The 17,880-nt window shown below is 42.0% G+C and overlaps 1 protein-coding gene across 1 annotated transcript in view; it reads left to right on the top strand.

Annotated features, from left to right (window-relative positions):
* Nucleotides 1–711: 711 nt before the first annotated feature.
* The window catches only part of ttc34 (tetratricopeptide repeat domain 34), an 81,100-nt gene continuing 63,931 nt past the window's right edge, over nucleotides 712–17,880 (top strand). The window contains exon 1 of the mRNA XM_078239737.1: nucleotides 712–844. The gene's annotated coding sequence lies outside the window, so the exon portion shown is untranslated. The remainder of the gene's footprint in view (nucleotides 845–17,880) is intronic.

Raw genomic sequence — 17,880 nt, 5'->3', positions numbered from 1 at the left:
CATGTTTCAGTTGATAAAAGTTAAGCTGATTCATTTGTTATACTTAAACTGTATTTTGTTAAAATAAAGTTTGTTTTGATAAAAGCTTCCTATTGTGTCAACAGAATCACAACTGAAATGAAACACCTTACCTTCACACTGATGCCAAAATAGAAAAACTGTTGGGGCTAGTAGGTCTTCATGACATACTTTGGAACTTCTGCTCTGGTACCTTAACAGTGCTGCATTGTCTTTTGGATTGGATGTTACAGCAATGTTTGCTGTTTGTGAGATCCATGAAACTAGCTGCAGTGACTATGGGCGGGATGGTAAAATTCGCCCCGATATGTCAAAGTATTTCATTGACTGCAAAGTGCTGTGGGATGTCCTCAGGTTGTGAAAGGCGCTACCTGTAATATTTATCCAGCTTCTTCCTTTCCTATCAAAGTGCCAACGTAATTGTAGAGGAGGATGGGATGTCATTATTTAATTATAGGGACCATGATCTTGTTCGCTTTGGATCTGATGGTCGACTCTAAACTTGGCACAGCCTGGAAAGCCAGCGCTTTGTGTTTGTTCGCAACCATGGCAACGGGAGGCACGTGGTGCTGAAATCGATCAGCTGGTTTGTTGCAATTAAGTATCAGAGCGAAAGGGGTTATAGCAGGACAGGGGAAACCCCAACAGCAAGGCATCTGACATCGGATTAGATCCAGAATCGAGTCAGAAGACCGCAATTTAAAAACAAAAACAGGTTGTTGCACGCAGCATTTCCACAAGGCTTAAAAGCTAAAGGCGGAGCCTGTTCCACCAAACCTCCGCGTCTATGGAATTTAAACACCCTTGGTTGATCTGTGGCAGCGAGGTGAGTGTTTCTTGAAAAAAAGATTTATCAGTAGTAAATTGGACTGCAAAGACACTGTTCAAAGGGAGGGAACGTCAAATCAAACAATCCCATTGACACACTACTCATTGATTCAAAAAGTTCCAATGAGAAACGTGCTATTCGGACATAAAGGGACAGCCCAGATTTCTCAAAGCACCAACTGAACGAGAGAGTAATGAGTACTAGAGTCTAATGGCCACCCTCCACAAAGCAGGATATTCGCCAAATTACAGTGAACATCAGAAGGTGCGGGGACACGGCGGGGTAGTGGTTTGTCACTGGATTATTCATCCAGAAACCCAAGTTTCTCTCGGACTTGGGTTCCAATCCCGCCACAGCGGAAAGTGGAATTTGAATTCAATAATTAATATTGATGACCATGAAACTATTATTGGGTAAAAATAATAGTCTGGTCTGGCCTACATGTGACTCCAGACCCAAGCCACCCAGTTGTTTCCAATTGCTGCAAAGTCAATAACTTGGCACAATAAATGACATTAGCAGACCCAGCTCTGTTGATCCTGCAATGTCCTCCTTATTAACATCTTGTGCCAAAATTGGGAGAGCTGTCTCACAGACCAGCAACACGCAACAGCTTGACATGGTCTATGAGGTATGATTGTGCCCAGACATCACCATCTGGGTATTTTCTATCCCACCGTAGGAGGTGGTGGTACAATGTCTATATATTCCATGTCCTCAACATCAACCCTGGACCCCATGAAGTCACATGGTATGAATTTAAAACATAAATTTAAAATATGGTGACTAGGGGAATTTAACAGTAACTTCATTGCAGTGTAAGCCTTACTTGTGACTAATAAAGAAACTTTAAACTGTCAGTATTCCTATGTTTTGAACACGACTTGGTGGCTAGGGTGCAGAATGCACTTTGGGTGGGGACTTTAATTTCCCTCACCAAGAGTGGCTCAGTAGCACCATCACAAACTGGTCTGCTAGACTGTGTGAGGGAACCAACAAGAGGGAAAAACATCATCCTCACCAACCTGCCTGTCACAGATGCATTTGTCCATGACACTATTGGTAGGAGTGACCACTGCACTCCTATCTTCACATTTCGGATACCATCCATAGTGTTGTGTTGTGTGCCTCTACCACTGTGCTAAATGGGATAGGAGGGAGAACTTCTAGGTGGTGATATTCCCATGAGTTTGCTGTCCTTTTCCTTCCAAATAGTACCGGTCCTGGGTTTGGAATGTGCTGCCTAAGGAGCCTTCAGGAGTTCCTGCAGTGCATCTTGTAGATGGTATGGCTGTCACTGTGCATCAGTAGTGGGGGGAGTGAATGTTTGTGGAAGGAATGCCAATCAAATGGGCTGTTTTGTCTGTATGGTGCCAAGCTTCTTGACTGTTATTGGAGCTGCACTTATCCAGGAAAGGGGAGAGTATTCCATTACATTGCTGACTTGTGTCTTGTAGATGGTGGACAGGCTTTGGGGAGTCAGGAGGAGTGTTACTCACTGAAGGATGTCTAGCCTCTGACCTGCTCTTTGAACAGATGTACTGGCTTAAAACTTGGCATCCATGAGGTGCTGTGTGTCAACAGCAGCAGCAGAATTGTACTCCACTACAATCTGTAACCTCATGTCTTGGCATATCTCCCATACCACCAAGCCAGGGAATTTACCCTAGTTCAATATGGGGGGGCATGCCAGGAGCAAAACCTGGCATATCTAAAAATGAGGTGTCAACCTGATGAAGCTACAACACAGGATTAATTGCGTGCCAAATAGTATAAGCAGCAAGTAATGGACAGGGCTAAGCAATCCCACAACAAATGGATCAGATCTAAGCTCTTCAGTCCTGCCAGATCCAGTCGTGAATGGTGGCAGACAATTAAGCAACTCACTGGAGGACAGGACTCCACAAATATCACCATCCTCAGTGATGGAGGAGTCCAGCACATCAGTACAAAAGATAAGGCTTAAGCATTCGCAACAATCTTCAGCCAGAAGTGCTGAGTGAATGATCCATCTTGCCTCTCTGGCAGTCCCCAGCATCATCCGATTCAATTCACTTGTCTACATGATATCAAGAAACGGCTGAGGGCACTGGCTGCTGCAATGATTATGGGCCTTGTGGCAGGTAACATTCATGCCACACAAATGCCAGGCAATGACAATTTCCAACAAGAGAGAATCTAACCATCGCCCCTTGACGTTCAATGACATTATCATTGCTGAATTCCTCCACTATCAGCATTCTGGGAGTTACCATTGACCAGAAACTGAACTGGACTAGCCATATAAATACTGTGGCTGCAAGAGCAGGTCAGAGGCTAGACATCCTTCAGTGAGTAACACTCCTCCTGACTCCCCAAAGCCTGTCCACCATCTACAAGACACAAGTCAGCAATGTAATGGAATACTCTCCCCTTTCCTGGATAAGTGCAGCTCCAATAACAGTCAAGAAGCTTGGCACCACACAGACAAAACAGCCCATTTGATTGGCATTCCTTCCACAAACATTCACTCCCCCCACTACTGATGCACAGTGACAGCCATACCATCTACAAGATGCACTGCAGGAACTCCTGAAGGCTCCTTAGGCAGCACATTCCAAACCCAGGACCGGTACTATTTGGAAGGAAAAGGACAGCAAACTCATGGGAATATCACCACCTAGAAGTTCTCCCTCCATCACACACCATCCTGATTTGGAAGTATGTCACTGTTCCTGGGCCAAGATCATGGAATTCCTTTCCAAATAGCACTGTGGTTGTACCTACACCACATGGACTGCAGCAGTCCAAGAAGGCAGTTCACCAGCACCTTCCCAAGGACAATTAGGGATGGGCAATGCTGGTCTAGCCAACAACACTCACATCCCATAAATTAATTTATAAAATGTAGTGGAATGGGATTACAGTGTAGGCATGGGAACAATGGAATAGCAGGCAGACAATAGTGCTTATTGTGATTCAGTGAATATCCTACTTTATGGAGTGTGCTCATTATTTCTACCGTTCTGCTGGAACTTTGAGAAATCTGGTCTGTCTCTTTAAACTGATAAGGTTCTCCTGCTTTGCACAGACACACCTCAGGGGCAATTATACACAGCGTCTTCTCGAGATTAGAAAAACTAACAGGACATATATATGCATGCCTTTCATGTGACAAGTCAGCCAGATGCAAATATTTTACAGCATGTATAATTTTAGTAAACATTTTACCAACTTTTCTCATGAGCAACATAATTGGAGGTTAAAACAGTAATTCTATGATCCCATGTCCTCCGGAGAATGCAGCTCTCCTGTAACAATGCTGTTAAAAACATAAATACTGCTTATTTAATTGAGCAATAGTTTGAAAGATTTACCAATCATGATAACCATTCTGTGCTTAGAAAGGGATTTTATGTAAAACTGCTGTGTACTGTTTTTTTGTAAATACTCATTAAAATGGATGAATTGCAAAGTGGCTCCTGACTTGGAGCCAATTTGGAATCTCTCCTATTTATGTGAATTGGGCCTATTTAATTAGCCCGCTGAGACCACACAGGGACCTAGCTAGCTGGTGAAGAGTGTACTATACTAAAAAGCTTGAGTATAAACTATTGAGTTATATGAACAAAGTTCTGTTAAATACAATCACCATTTATAATTAAGCACTTCTGCCATTAGCTAAGAGTGTAGAAAATGAACCAGGGTGTGCAGGCTTGAGGTACCTTTGAAAGTGAGATATGGTGATGGTTGTGGTTCACTAATGACATGAACAACCCTCTCACCTACCCTCAGATTTGTTCCATCTAATTATCTCTTCCCAACTCCCCTCACAAGATTGCTGCCTTTCAGCCCAATTTCTGCCAGGCTTTGTTTCCTGCCCTCCATGTCGCAGTCTTCTCACATTTTCAGCAATAGCTAATCTTTGTCACTCCACCCTCATGTTTTTGAATTCTCTTCTAAAACTATTTTACTACTTTTTTCTTTCCTTCAAAACCCTTTTAAAATTATCTTTCATCCTCATAAGGTGTGATATGTATTCAAGGGTGCAACTGCTAACCCCTTGTAATAATTGGGGATAATTTTGGCTAACCTGCTTTTCTAAAATGAAGCATGGGAGAGAATCCCTTACAAACCATCCACCTGCTTTAAAATCAGCTGGTTCAAGTTTCTTGAGTTCAAAGGGATTCATGTTTACTCAATGTGGTTCCTTGAGAGTGACAGCAAGATTTCAATGGGTGAGCTAACTGCTGTTAACTGACACTCTGCCCAATGTGAAAGATAGAACCCTCCCTTGAACAGTAAATGCAATTTATGCAAAACATCTCCACAATCCTTTCATTAACGGAGGAAGATAAATCAAGGGCTGTCTGTCCAATAGCCAAGTGTTTTTTTTTGTAGAGATTGTATAATTATGTCTCAAATGAGCCTGTGATATTAAAGGACTTTCTACCTTCATATACAACACAGGTTTATGTACAGAAAAGAGGGAGGTAGCATGAATGTGGATGGGCTGATGTGGTGGTCACTGCTCTTAAAAAGTGAATAGTAGGATGATCAAATGTGAGATCAGGTTCTCGGCCTTTTGGCTAAGATCAAATGTCAAAAGAAGCCTAAGATCAGGTAGCCTTTTCTTGTCAGCTTGAATCTCGTTTGTCTCTCTTATGGGGACCATGAATTAGATTCAATTTGAATTGTTTTTTGGAGCAAGAAAGATGGATTAACTTAAGTAAAGGCAAAATACTGCAGATGCTGGAATCTGAAACAGAAACTGAAGATGCTGGAGAAACTCAACAGATCTGACAGCATCTGTGCAGCGAGAATAGAGCCAATGTTTCGAGTCAGGGTGACCCTTCATCAGAGCTGGGATGGATTAAATTGCCCAGTCCACTTTGCATTGCCTTTGTAACTTTAAGAAAGGAATAAAAATAATTTTCAAGAATCAGGTTCTTGGTCTTTCGGCTAAGATCAAGCCTGAGATCAGATGCAATACCTGTTCTTGTCAGCTTGGATCTGGTATGTTTTTGTCTTGGGACCATGAATTGAATTTGTTTTTTCAGCAACCAAGGACATGATTTTGGGGCTTGCCTGTCCACTCCATGCAGTGGCTCAGTAACTCTTGAGAAAGAAATATATTTTAAAAAGCTGATTGTGTTGCAGGCATCTGCGTCCAGTTGTAGAATGTGCTATTTCATGCTGCTGGACAGACAGAATTATATTACTGGTGAAAAGGCGACAACTTGGGACATATGTCACACAGTGATGCTGCAGGACAAACACTTGCCTTAGTCATTGCAGTTTCCTCTTTACCTTCATTCTCCCAAGTGTCAGCTTTGCTTCCATTTAGCACCATAACCATTAAGTTGGAAGGCTGTGGATCCTAAACACTCCTGAATTGAGCTTGCAACTTAGACTGATATTTCAACAGCAATGCAATATTGTCAGAGATCCTGTTTCTCAGCTTAAACTGGTACCCTGTCTGCTGGTTGAGATGGATGTTAATCCCGTGACACGATTTGAAGAGCGTTCTTAGGGTAGTCAGGTCAAATAGACAAGGAGGGCATTGAACAAGTTGCTCATAGCATTCCGCAAATGTTTCAAGACATTCATTGCCAAGTGATTTTGTTGGCGTGATTAGGTGTTAGATTCAAATATTTGTTATAATTGGCTTCATTACTTTTTTTCGTGTTCGTTCAGAACCACCATCCCACCATCTGACTAAACTACCGTAATTACTATTGTCTGGCTAATTGTAATTGTATGGCTCAAATTATCCCAGTGTGGAATCGGAGACAAACTGAACCCTGTGAGGCACAGCATTGAAATCTTCACCTACCTGGGCAGAGGTACTGCCTCACCCCATTCGCATACTTTCTTAAACAGCCGAATCTGTCAGAATCCTTAGATCAGCTCAAAATTAAATTTCTCATCAATATGTTCAAATTTCTACATGGTATTTTCTTCCCTTTATTGTTGCAATCTTGCAAGTGTCCAAGAGCAATGCATTTTTTTTCAAATTCTGGCCTCTTGTGTGTTCTCAAGTTCCTTTGCCTATCACTAACACTGGAATTCCATCCGTCAATTTCTCTGTCTCACTCTCCTTCCTTTAAGATGCTCATGAAAACCTATCTCTGACCAAACTTCTGGTTCTATCTCCTTGTGACTCAGTATTAAATTTAGTAACACTCCTGTAAAATGTCTTGTGACACTCTGCAGTAAATTTTCTATATAAATTCACGCTTTAAATTTTTAAATTCGGGGAATTTCACACACAATGTTACTATCAGTGCTATTTACACCAGAAAAAAGTCAGTAAAATAATCTGTATTCATATAATGTTTTTCATGACCTCCAAGTCCAAAGCACTTCACAGTCAATGAAGTGTTTTTGAAATGTAGACACTGTTGTCATAAATGTGAAACTTGCCCACAGCAAGGTCTCTCACAAACAATAATGAAAACAGGAAGCAGAGTTGGGATAAATGGGTCATTTGCAGGTTAGCAAACTGGTTAACCTGTGAATTGCCGCAGGGATTGCTGCTGGGCCTCAACTCGTTATAATCTATGTAAATGAATTGGACGAAGGGACCGAATGTACCTTCAGCAAATTTAGAAACCGTACAAAGATAGGTAGGGAAGTAATTTGTGAAGACGTAGGGGCGATTCTCCCATCCCAACGTGCTAATTTTTTAGTGCATCGGGCTGGGAGAAGCACATGTGGGCCGATTCTCGGGATTTGCGCATGCTTTTCCGATGCGTGCACATCTCCGAGTGCCAGATATCCGGTTGCGAACTGGCGGGACCAGCAGGTAAGTCATTTTAATCTTATTTTAATGTTATTTGAATGTCATTATCGGGCTCGGGACTGAAGTCTCCAGGCCCGATAGCATCTCCCACCCCCTCAGTAAAATTTCCCTTCGGCGGAGTTCAGACTAGCTCCCCGCTTTCGGGGAACTAGCAGGGGACCTCACTGGAGTGAAGGGGGGCAATTGGGGCCCCCCCTAGTGGGTTGGGTGATGGGGGAGTGGTGTCCCCTGGGCATGGGAACCCTGGCAGTGCCAGCTTGTGTCCCCAACACTGCAAAATGCCCAGGGGCCTAGCTTGGGGCAATCGGTAGGGGTGGGAGGTCCCGCTGCCACTCTGCCATTGGGATCATTTGGGGCTGGAGAGAGGCCAGCGATCGAGGTGGGTGGTCTGCCTCCTGTTGGGCGGAGGGGGTATGCCGGGGTGGAGCAGATCATCACTGCTGGGGGAGGGGGCTGGAGGGGGTGTGGTCCAGGACGGGGGATCAGGGCTGGCCCGGGAATGTTCATGGGAGCCGCGAACAGGCTGTGGGGGGAGGGGGGTTGAGGGGCAGCACTGCGGGAGTACCGGGCTGGGCAGCCATCAAGCTGACAGTCCACATGCGCAGGGGCCCAGAACTGTCAGACTCCGGCGTGAATAGGTCCTGCCCCCTGAGCTTTTAATGATATTGATTGTGACCTCTGCATTGCACAGCGCGTGGGAGATTAGTCTGAACTCCCACTGAAAGAACAATCGTGATTTACACCAGTTTTCCCGCAAATTCAGCACCCCTGCAGAGTCTACATACAAAGGGATTTAGGTTAGGTGATGGACAAAATATGGCAGATGGAGGATAAGGTGATAAACTGTGAACTCATCCAATTTTGCAGGAAGAATAGAAAAGCAGTATATTTTGTAAATGGAAAAAGGTTACAAAACTATGGTACAGAGGGATCTGGAGGTCCTGGTGCATGAATCACCGAAGGTTACCATGCATGTACAAGTGATCAGGAAGGCAAATAGAATGTTGATTTTTATTGCAAGGGGAATGAAATATAAAAGGCACATAGAAAATAGGAACAGAAATAGGCATGTGGCCTCGGATCTGCTCTACCATTTAGCTAGATCGTGGTTGATCTTCTATCTCAATACCATTTTCCCCATATATTCTCCCTATCTCCTAATATCTTTAATATCTAGAAATCTATCCATCTCTGTCTTAAATATATTCAATGACCAAGGCTTCACAGCAATGCTAGGGCAGATAATTCCAGATTCACCACTCTCGAGTGAAGAAATTCCTCATCTCAGTCCGAAATGGTCTACCTCTTATTATTGAGACTTTTTTGTTTTGCTACAATTGTATAAGGTGTTAGTGAGATCACATGTGCAGTACTATGTACGGTATTTGTCTCAAGAAATATGATAGCAATAGAAATAGTTCAGAGAGTGTTCACTCAACTGATCCCTGGGATGAAAGGCTTATCTCGTGAGGAAAGGTTGAACTTATATGCATTAGTTCAGAAGAATGAGTAATCTTATTGAAACATATAAGATCCTGAGGGAATTGACAGGATTCATGCTGACCCCTTGTGGGAGTGACTAAAACTAATGGACACAGATTACAAGTAACTTAAGATGAAGATGAGATTTTTTTTTCTTGAAGGTAAATTTTCTGTGGAATTCTCTTCCCCAGAGAGCAGTGGAGACAGGGTCATTGAATATTAAGGCTGAATTAGACAGATTGTTGATTGACAAGAGTCAAAGGGTACAGAGATAGACTGCAAAGGAGGCCACAGTCCGATTAGCCATGATTTTATCAAATGGTGGAGCAGGCTCGAGAAGCCGAAAGAGCAGGAGTAGGCTTTAATTCATATATTTGTATAATGACCAGATAATCAGTATTGATTTCAGGAATGAATATTGTCCAACGCACCAGGGAGAACTCCCAAGCTCTTCATCTATAAATTTCCACGTTATCTTTTACAATCACCTGAGAGGGCAGACAGTGCCTAAGTTTAAATGTCACATCCAACGGACAACACATTCAACAGTGCAGCACTCTCACATTGAGTCAGTCTGGCTATTAGGTTTAAGTTTATTTATTAGTGTCACAAATAGGCTTGCATTAACACTGCAATTAAGTTACTGTGAAAATCCCCCTACTCGCCACACTCTGGTGCCTGTTCGGGTACACTGAGGGAGAATTTAGCATGGCCAATACACCTAACCAGCACGTCTTTCGGATTGTGGGAGGAAACCGGAGCACCCGGAGGGAACCCACCCAGACATGGGGAGAACATGCAGACTCCACACAGACCATGACCCAAAGTGGGAATTGAACCCGGGTCCCTGGTGCTGTGAGGCAGCAGTGCTAACCACTGTGCCACCCTACTATGCACCAGTCTCAGAAATCGGCTGCAATTCTGAGCCAAGGCAACTTCCACTGAGTCACAGCTGACAACTAGCTTCTCAAAGATCCTATTACATTGTGTTTTGGATTTCTTTAGTTCAATTTAAATATAAAAATATTTCAGAGTATATTTGGTTAATTTGTGACCAAAGTTAGTATAAAAACTACTAGGATATTTATATGCAAAACATAATCAGGATATGGCATGCATTGCCACCAGTGCACACATGGGAGATTTGAATAAATGTCTGTAATATGGAGCCAGCACCAACAGGCTCATCTCCTGTCTGGAGATTTCTGAATCTGGGAAACCTTTTTTAGTTTCTGCAGTTATCCTGGCTTACAGGGTTTGTCCATCCCTTACAATAAAGAGAGCAGTCTAATTACTTGGCTATCAACCCAAAAGTCTTGAACTCAAATCTCCCAAGTTGAGAGATTGCATCCTTTGGTAAATTATTATGGTTCCTCCTGTTAGCCCATAATTTCGAGGTGTTATTCGATCTTAAACCAGTTCACTCATATCCTTCAAGGATATCGTATTGTCTTCTCGAAGAAATATAGAGTGGGATAGGAATAGTGCAAAGGCACAAGCTGAATGGGGTTCCTAGAATTTGTTCAAGATAATTTTCTGCAGCAGTATTATGTTGTGGCACTCTAGTATCATCAGGAGATTTCAGACTAATTCAGAACAAAAGGTATTTATTGATAAGAGAAACTAAGTACAGGAGGGTTGCAGTTCTAGGCTGCCCTATAGCAGAGATCAAGTCTTTACATGCTTATGTTAGGCCACCAGATCAGAAACTCCAAGCTATATTTTGAAGCCAGACTAGACCCCAACAATTTTCTATTTTGGTATTAGTGTGAGGATAAGGTGTTTCGCTCCAGGTGCAATTTTACTGATATACTGGGAATCTTTTATGAAAACAAACTTTATTTAACAACACAGTTTAATTATAACAAATGAATTCACTTAAATTTTAACAATTGAACAATACATAAACATGACAAGATACAATTCTTAACTGCTAACCTATCAGTGAGTTCCAATTCAAGCAATATTCCTCTTATATACTTCAGCCCCCTCTTTAAAATTAATTAGCAAACACCTTGAGAGACAGAGAGAGACACTTTTGTTTCTTCTGGCAATCCAGGCAGCAACTGCTTGTATTTTAATATGAAACTTTCTTTCCTGCAAGCTTACTTTTTCCTACTAAATACATGACTCGGTCCCTGTCAATCAACCTAATCAAAACTCTATTCTGAAACCTCAGGGGAACTTAAGTAAACACAAATGCCTTAACTCTGCTTCAACAAACACTCTGTCTAAAATGAGTACTTGTCTGGTTCTCCCAGCTACTAATTTAAAGGCTTTCCTGGACAAATCGACACCCTTGTAGCGGGATCCCCTTTTTAACTCCACTGGGCTTATTTTAGGTTTGGTTCTCCGTTACCCAAACCCCACCAATGCCCGAGTGATTCTCTCTCTCGCCGATGGAACAACGGCCACCTTGCGCCTACTTCACTAGAGTAGCGCTCCCAAGAGAGAAAAAAGGAAACTGCTGCCTATCCACTACCTGGCAGCCTTTCCTGAGTGGGCGGTTTCGAAGCGCCCAGGGTACCCTCAGTTCTAGACTCCGGAATTATGGTAAGGGATATTTAATATTGTGACTTGGTCAGAGATCATTGGTGAGAAATTGAAAAGATCAAAACGGACTCCAATGGAAGTTAAAGATATATACATATATATTTGTTAAAACATCAAGGTAAATCACCAAACACCAGGAAAACAACACACAATGCCTTATGCTCTATAAGACTAAAGCTATGGAAGGAATACTAAAACGGGCACAACGGAATGCTTACTTTACACAAGTTTACCAGTGTCTTAAACTATGAAAGGTGCATGCAAAAGCCCCCCCTTTCCCCAAAGCCTCATCCACTAAGATGATCTCGGGAACTTTGCGAATTACCGGAGGGTACTCAATCCTAGTTTAAATTGCTCAATGGGCTTCGGGCTGCGTGCTGGAGATGAACGAGAGGCAGCAACAGGAGAAGAGAGAGAAGAGTGCTGCTATGCTGGTCCGAAGAGAAAAGAAAGAGACCAAAGCTTGCTTGTCCCTTTTTAAAACCTGAAGCAGTGATTCTCTCACACAAAAACAGTTTCTGATCATTGATAGTTTCGATTGACTGGGACAAAAGGGCCAACAGCCTTAATTGACATTTTAATGTCTTTTAAATGTTCTCTGAGTCATCTTGATTGGAATCCCATCAGCAAGATGAGTCATTGATGTTGTCTGTGGATGGAATGATCTCTGTTCTCATTGTCTCGCTGTTGGGCTATTTACTTCTTGTCTGCTGGTCATGGTTTCTCCTTTGTTTCCTGTTGATTAGATTATCCCTGTCTCGACCATCTCGTTATTCCCAGCCTCTTGCATATTCATGTGGCCTGACAACCAGTCGGCCATTTTCCTTACCTCTGAGTTTTTTAATCATGGAGGATTTGCCCTAAAACTTACACCCTGCAAAACAAATCTGAATTCTAAACATACAAGAAACATGATATAAATATATTTCTTCAAGGCACAGTATCATCACAACTGCCCCTTAAAAAAATGAAGATGACTTCATTTTTCAAAACCTCTAGTTTTCACACGATTAGTACTCTACATCTAAGCATGCAAATATTACAGTATAGTCCAGTTCACCCTTTCTCTTCCAACATTGAACGTTCCTCCTTCTTTCACATCAAAATCGTGATAAAGCATCTGCAATCATGTTCTCCCTTCCCACTTTTCTCAACACATTGCTGTTGCGCAGCTGCTTCCTCTCTCTTTTCAGAGGCCTCCTGTTTTCGATCCTGCTCTGATTCCAAGTCTGAGCTCAGCTCCGTTGGCATGATTCTAAATTAATTCTAGTGATGAAACTTTGTTGAATGCCAACTGGCACAGATCACTTTCAGTTTGCTTCAGGTTATGGGTTTTTTTTCTTGCATCCTTGGCTTGCACTAGTGGGTTTTCAATAACAACACAATCCTCAGTTCTGAAATTGTTAGAAAGCTTTCTTGTGAATTCTTCTCTCCCCCATGAAAACTACCATAAGTAAATTGGACAATCTCGATTGCGAAAGAAAAAGTATTTTTTTCTGTTCCAATGTAGTTTATTAATTCCTTTGTTCTGGATCTTCATCATCATTTTCTGCAAATTATTTGGCAAAGATATAGCAGATTGGCTTCTTTAGTGTCAGGATTTGTTGTAATTACAGTTTTAGCAATCATTGTGGCAGTCATGTTGTTGCGAAAACCATTGTAATTTACTCGAACATCAGCTATGAACAGTACTGTTTCTTTAGATATGCACGTCTGTACAAGCTATATAGATTCATTATTCCAGCAGTTCATTTGGAATGATGGTACAGTTTCATCAGAGACTTATTTCACAACGTATTTTTCTTCTGTTTGCGGCAGTAAAATACTTTATCTCCATCTTGAGGTCACATATGACTGAATCATAGAAACCCTACAGTGCAGAAAGAGGCCATTTGGCCCATCGAGTCTGCTCTGACCACAATCCCACCCAGGCCCTACCCCCATATCCCTACATATTTACCCGCTAATCCCTCTAACCTCCACATCTCAGAACACTAAGGGGCAATTTTAGCATGGCCAATCAACCTAACCCGCACATCTTTGGACTGTGGGAGGAAACCGGAGCACCCGGAGGAAACCCACGCAGACACGAAGAGAATGTGCAAACTCCACACAGTGACCCAAGCCGGGAATTGAACCCAGGTCCCTGGAGCTGTGAAGCAGCAGTGCTCACCACTGTGCTACCATGCCGTTCAAACTGCTAACTGATCTACATTTTTTTCTCACGGGCTGCTGTTTATGCTGTTAATTTCAACAGTTCAGGAAGAGGCTTCAAAATCAGTCAACTTTTCTTGCATTTGTCTCCGCACCTGCTCACTTTCCTTATCTGCTTCATCTTCTTGCTCTTTATCCGGCATCTGGTCAAAGATTGTTTCTGATAACAGAACCTGTATCTTTATCTTTACTCCTTGATTTCTCCTCCTCCTGTCTCAACCAGTGGCTTGTGACCTTGTTCCTATAGTCAGGAAAAATCCCAGGATATGCTTCCAGCAGCACCTCAGTTGCTGATTTTTCCACTGGCTTTTCAATTACAGTAGGCATCGCTCTCACCTGTAATCCAGCTATATTGTTATCCAGGATAAACTGTATCCCTGAAAAAGGTCATTCCTACCACCACTTTTCACTCGATTCTCCAACCTTACCTTACATGATGGAACATTACTCTTTAATTCCACATATTATCACCTTTTCTGGCAATACTCCTTCTGAACTACATACCCCCTCCTCTCTCACCACTGAAGATTGACTTGCTTGCATATTTCTTAAGATCTTACCTTCTTTACCTACTCTTCCTGATATACATGAGTAAACCTTACCCACAGAAATATTTTCTTGAAAGAGATCTGGAACTTGCGCATCAACCAAGTTCTGAATGGGCTGTACATTCTTTTGCACCTATTTAGCTTCAACCATGGTTTCCTTTGCCACTTTAACAAACCCCATTAGCTTATCCTCTTTTACCGTGTTTGTCTTCCACAGACTTTGTGTCTGATTTTATTACAAAAAACACCCAAAGTTTCTTATTTCCCTTTCACCCTCCTGTTTCCTTTTTAATCCGAAGTAAACTATCCTCACTATCTCAGAGATCTCCTTTGCATTTACCAACTGAGGATTTTTCCCCCCCAGTTTTGATCCTTCAGAGATTGAAACTGGTGTTGAAAACCAAACCTTGATTAACGAACCAATTGAAAATCATTTCCCATTTTTGCTGCTACGCTCGCAGTTTTAACCTTTTTCACTTCTACCATTTCAAGTTGAATTTTCTTTTCAGTTCTTCAGTTATAATTCTCTCTCCACTAGGGCTATTTTTGCTTTTTGTTCTCCCTGTGCGATTCTTTCTCTTTCCCATGCCACTCTCTTTCCATTGCAATTGCCCCTCTTTCTCTTTCCCTTACCATTGCCTCTAATTCAAGCTTTCATTTATTTTTCTTGTTTCTGTTTCATTTGTAATTGAATTGCAGCCAATTCCAATTCTTCAGACTGTGTTTCTGGCAAACTTAAATGCTGAGCGATCGCTGCCTACCTTGTCCCTTCAGGTACATTCACCTTCAGCTTGTCCACCAAGTCCAAAAGCTTTGCTTTAACCACCCTTTGTAAACCACCGTGAGTGACCTCTTCCATACCCAGGAAATCTTAAGTCACTGAAAAAACCATTTCTCCACAAAGCACTCCCTATTTAAACTAACCGAATGTAACAACTGAAAGGAAACACCAGATCCTCAGCACTCACTGTCTCATAGCTTTTAATCCTAGAAAAGATTCCCCAGTTTTTATTAGGATACCAGATCAGAAATTCCAAGGTACATTATGAAGCCAAATTACACCCCAATAATTTTCTATTCTGGCATTAGTGTGAGGGATAAGATATTTCACTTCAGGCGTAATCCTACTGACACATTTGCAATCTTTTATCAAAACTAACTTTATTTAATACAGTTTAATTATTACAAATGAATTAGCTTAACTATTAACAATTGAATGTATTAACATAAGATACAATTCTTAAATGCTAATCTATCGCAACGCATTCTTCCTCTTATAGACTTAGACCCTCTCCTTAAAATTATTTAACAAAACACAGGCATACTTCCTTGTCTTGGGTTAACAGTCCTTGAGCTTTTAGAACACTTCTGGAGAGAGAAAGAAAGACAGACATTTGTTTCTTCAAGGAGCAACTGTTATATTTTAAACAAAACAGAAATTTTCATTCCTGCTTAGCTTCTCCCATTAAGCACATATTCAGAACCTATCCATCAACCTAATCAAAACTGTACTCGAAAACCCCAAGGGAAATCTATGTAAACACAAATGCCTTAGCTCTGCATCAACAAACACACCATGTCTAAAATAAGTACTTATCTTGTTCTCCCAGCTAATTTAAAGGTTTTAGAGTCATAGTCATAGAGGCTTACAGCATGGAAACAGGCCCTTCGGTCGCCCTTTTTAAAAAAAAACCCTAAGTTAATCCCAATTGCCCGCATTTGGCCCATATCCCTCTATACCTATCGTACCCATGTAACTATCTAAATGTTTTTTAAAAGACAAAATTGTACCCGCCTCTACTACTACCTCTGGCAGCTTGTTCCAGACACACCACTGTGTGTGAGAAAAAATTGCCCATCTGGACACTTTTGTATCTCTCCCCTCTCACCTTAAACCTATGCCCTCTAGTTTTAGACTCCCCTACCTTTGGGAAAAGATATTGACTAGCTGATCTGTGCCCCTCATTATTTTATAGACCTCTATAAGATCACCCCTAAGCCTCCTATGCTCCAGAGAAAAAAGTCCCAGTCTGTCCAGCCTCTCCTTATAATTCAATCCATCAAGTCCCGGTAGCATCCTAGTAAATCTTTTCTGCACTCGTTCTAGTTTAATAATATCCTTTCTATAATAGGGTGACCAGAACTGCACACAGTATTCCAAATGTGGCCTTACCAATGTCTTGTACAACTTCAACAAGACATTCCAACTCCTGTATTCAATGTTCTGACCGATGAAACCAAGCATGCCGAATGCCTTCTTCACCACTCTGTCCACCTGTGACTCTATTTTCAAGGAGCTATGAACATGTACCCCTAGATCTCTTTGTTCTGTAACTCTCCCCAATGCTCTACCATTAACTGAGTAAGTCCTGCCCTGTTCAATCTACCAAAATGCATCACCTCGCGTTTGTCTAAATTAAACTCCATCTGCCATTCATCAGCCCACTGGCCCAATTGATCAAGATCCCGTTGCAATTGGAGATAGCTTTCTTCACTGTCCACTATGCCACCAATCTTAGTGTCATTTGCAAACTTACTAACCATGCCTCCTATATTCTCATCCAAATCATTAATATAAATGACAAATAACAGTGGATCCAGCACTGACCCCTGAGGCACACCGCTGGTCACAGCCCTCCAGTTTGAAAAACAATTCTCTACAACCACCCTCTGGCTTCTGTCAAGAAGCCAATTTTGTATTCATTTAGATACCTCACCCTGGGTCCCGTGAAATTTAACCTTATGAAACAACCTACCATGCAGTACCTTGTCAAAGGCCTTGCTAAAGTCCATGTAGGCAACATCAACTGCACTGCCCTCATCTACCTTCTTGGTTACCCCTTCAAAAAAGTCAATCAAATTTGTGAGACATGATTTTACACTCACAAAGCTATGCTGACTGTCCCTAATCAGTACTTGCGTCTCTAAATGCCTTTAGATCCTGTCTCTCAAAATACCTTCCAACAATTTGCACACCACAGATGTGAGGCCCACTGGCCTGTAGTTCCCAGGCTTTTCCCTGCCGCCCTTTTTAAACAAAGACACATTTGCCACTCTCCAATCTTCAGGCACCTCACCCGTGACAATCGATGATTCAAATATCTTGGCTAGGGGACCCACAATTTCCTCCCTAGCCTCCCACAATGTCCTGGGATACACTTAATCAGATCCCGGGGATTTATCTATCTTGATGCGCTTTAAGACTTCCAGCACCTCCTTCTCTGTTACATGTACAGTCCTCAAGACATCACTATTTATTTCCCCAAATTCCCTAACATCCATGCTTTTCTCAACAGTAAATAGTAATGAGAAATATTCATTTAGGATCTCACCCATCTCTTGTGGATCCGCACATAGATGACCTTGTTGATCCTTAAGAGGCCCTACTCTCTCTCCCTTGTTACTCTTTTGCCCTTTATGTATTTGTCGGAGCTCTTTGGATTCTCCTTTGC

The sequence above is a fragment of the Mustelus asterias genome, chromosome 22 (genome assembly GCF_964213995.1).
Source record: "Mustelus asterias chromosome 22, sMusAst1.hap1.1, whole genome shotgun sequence".
Taxonomy (NCBI): Eukaryota; Metazoa; Chordata; class Chondrichthyes; order Carcharhiniformes; family Triakidae; genus Mustelus; species Mustelus asterias.
This window is presented reverse-complemented; position numbering and strand designations above follow the sequence as displayed.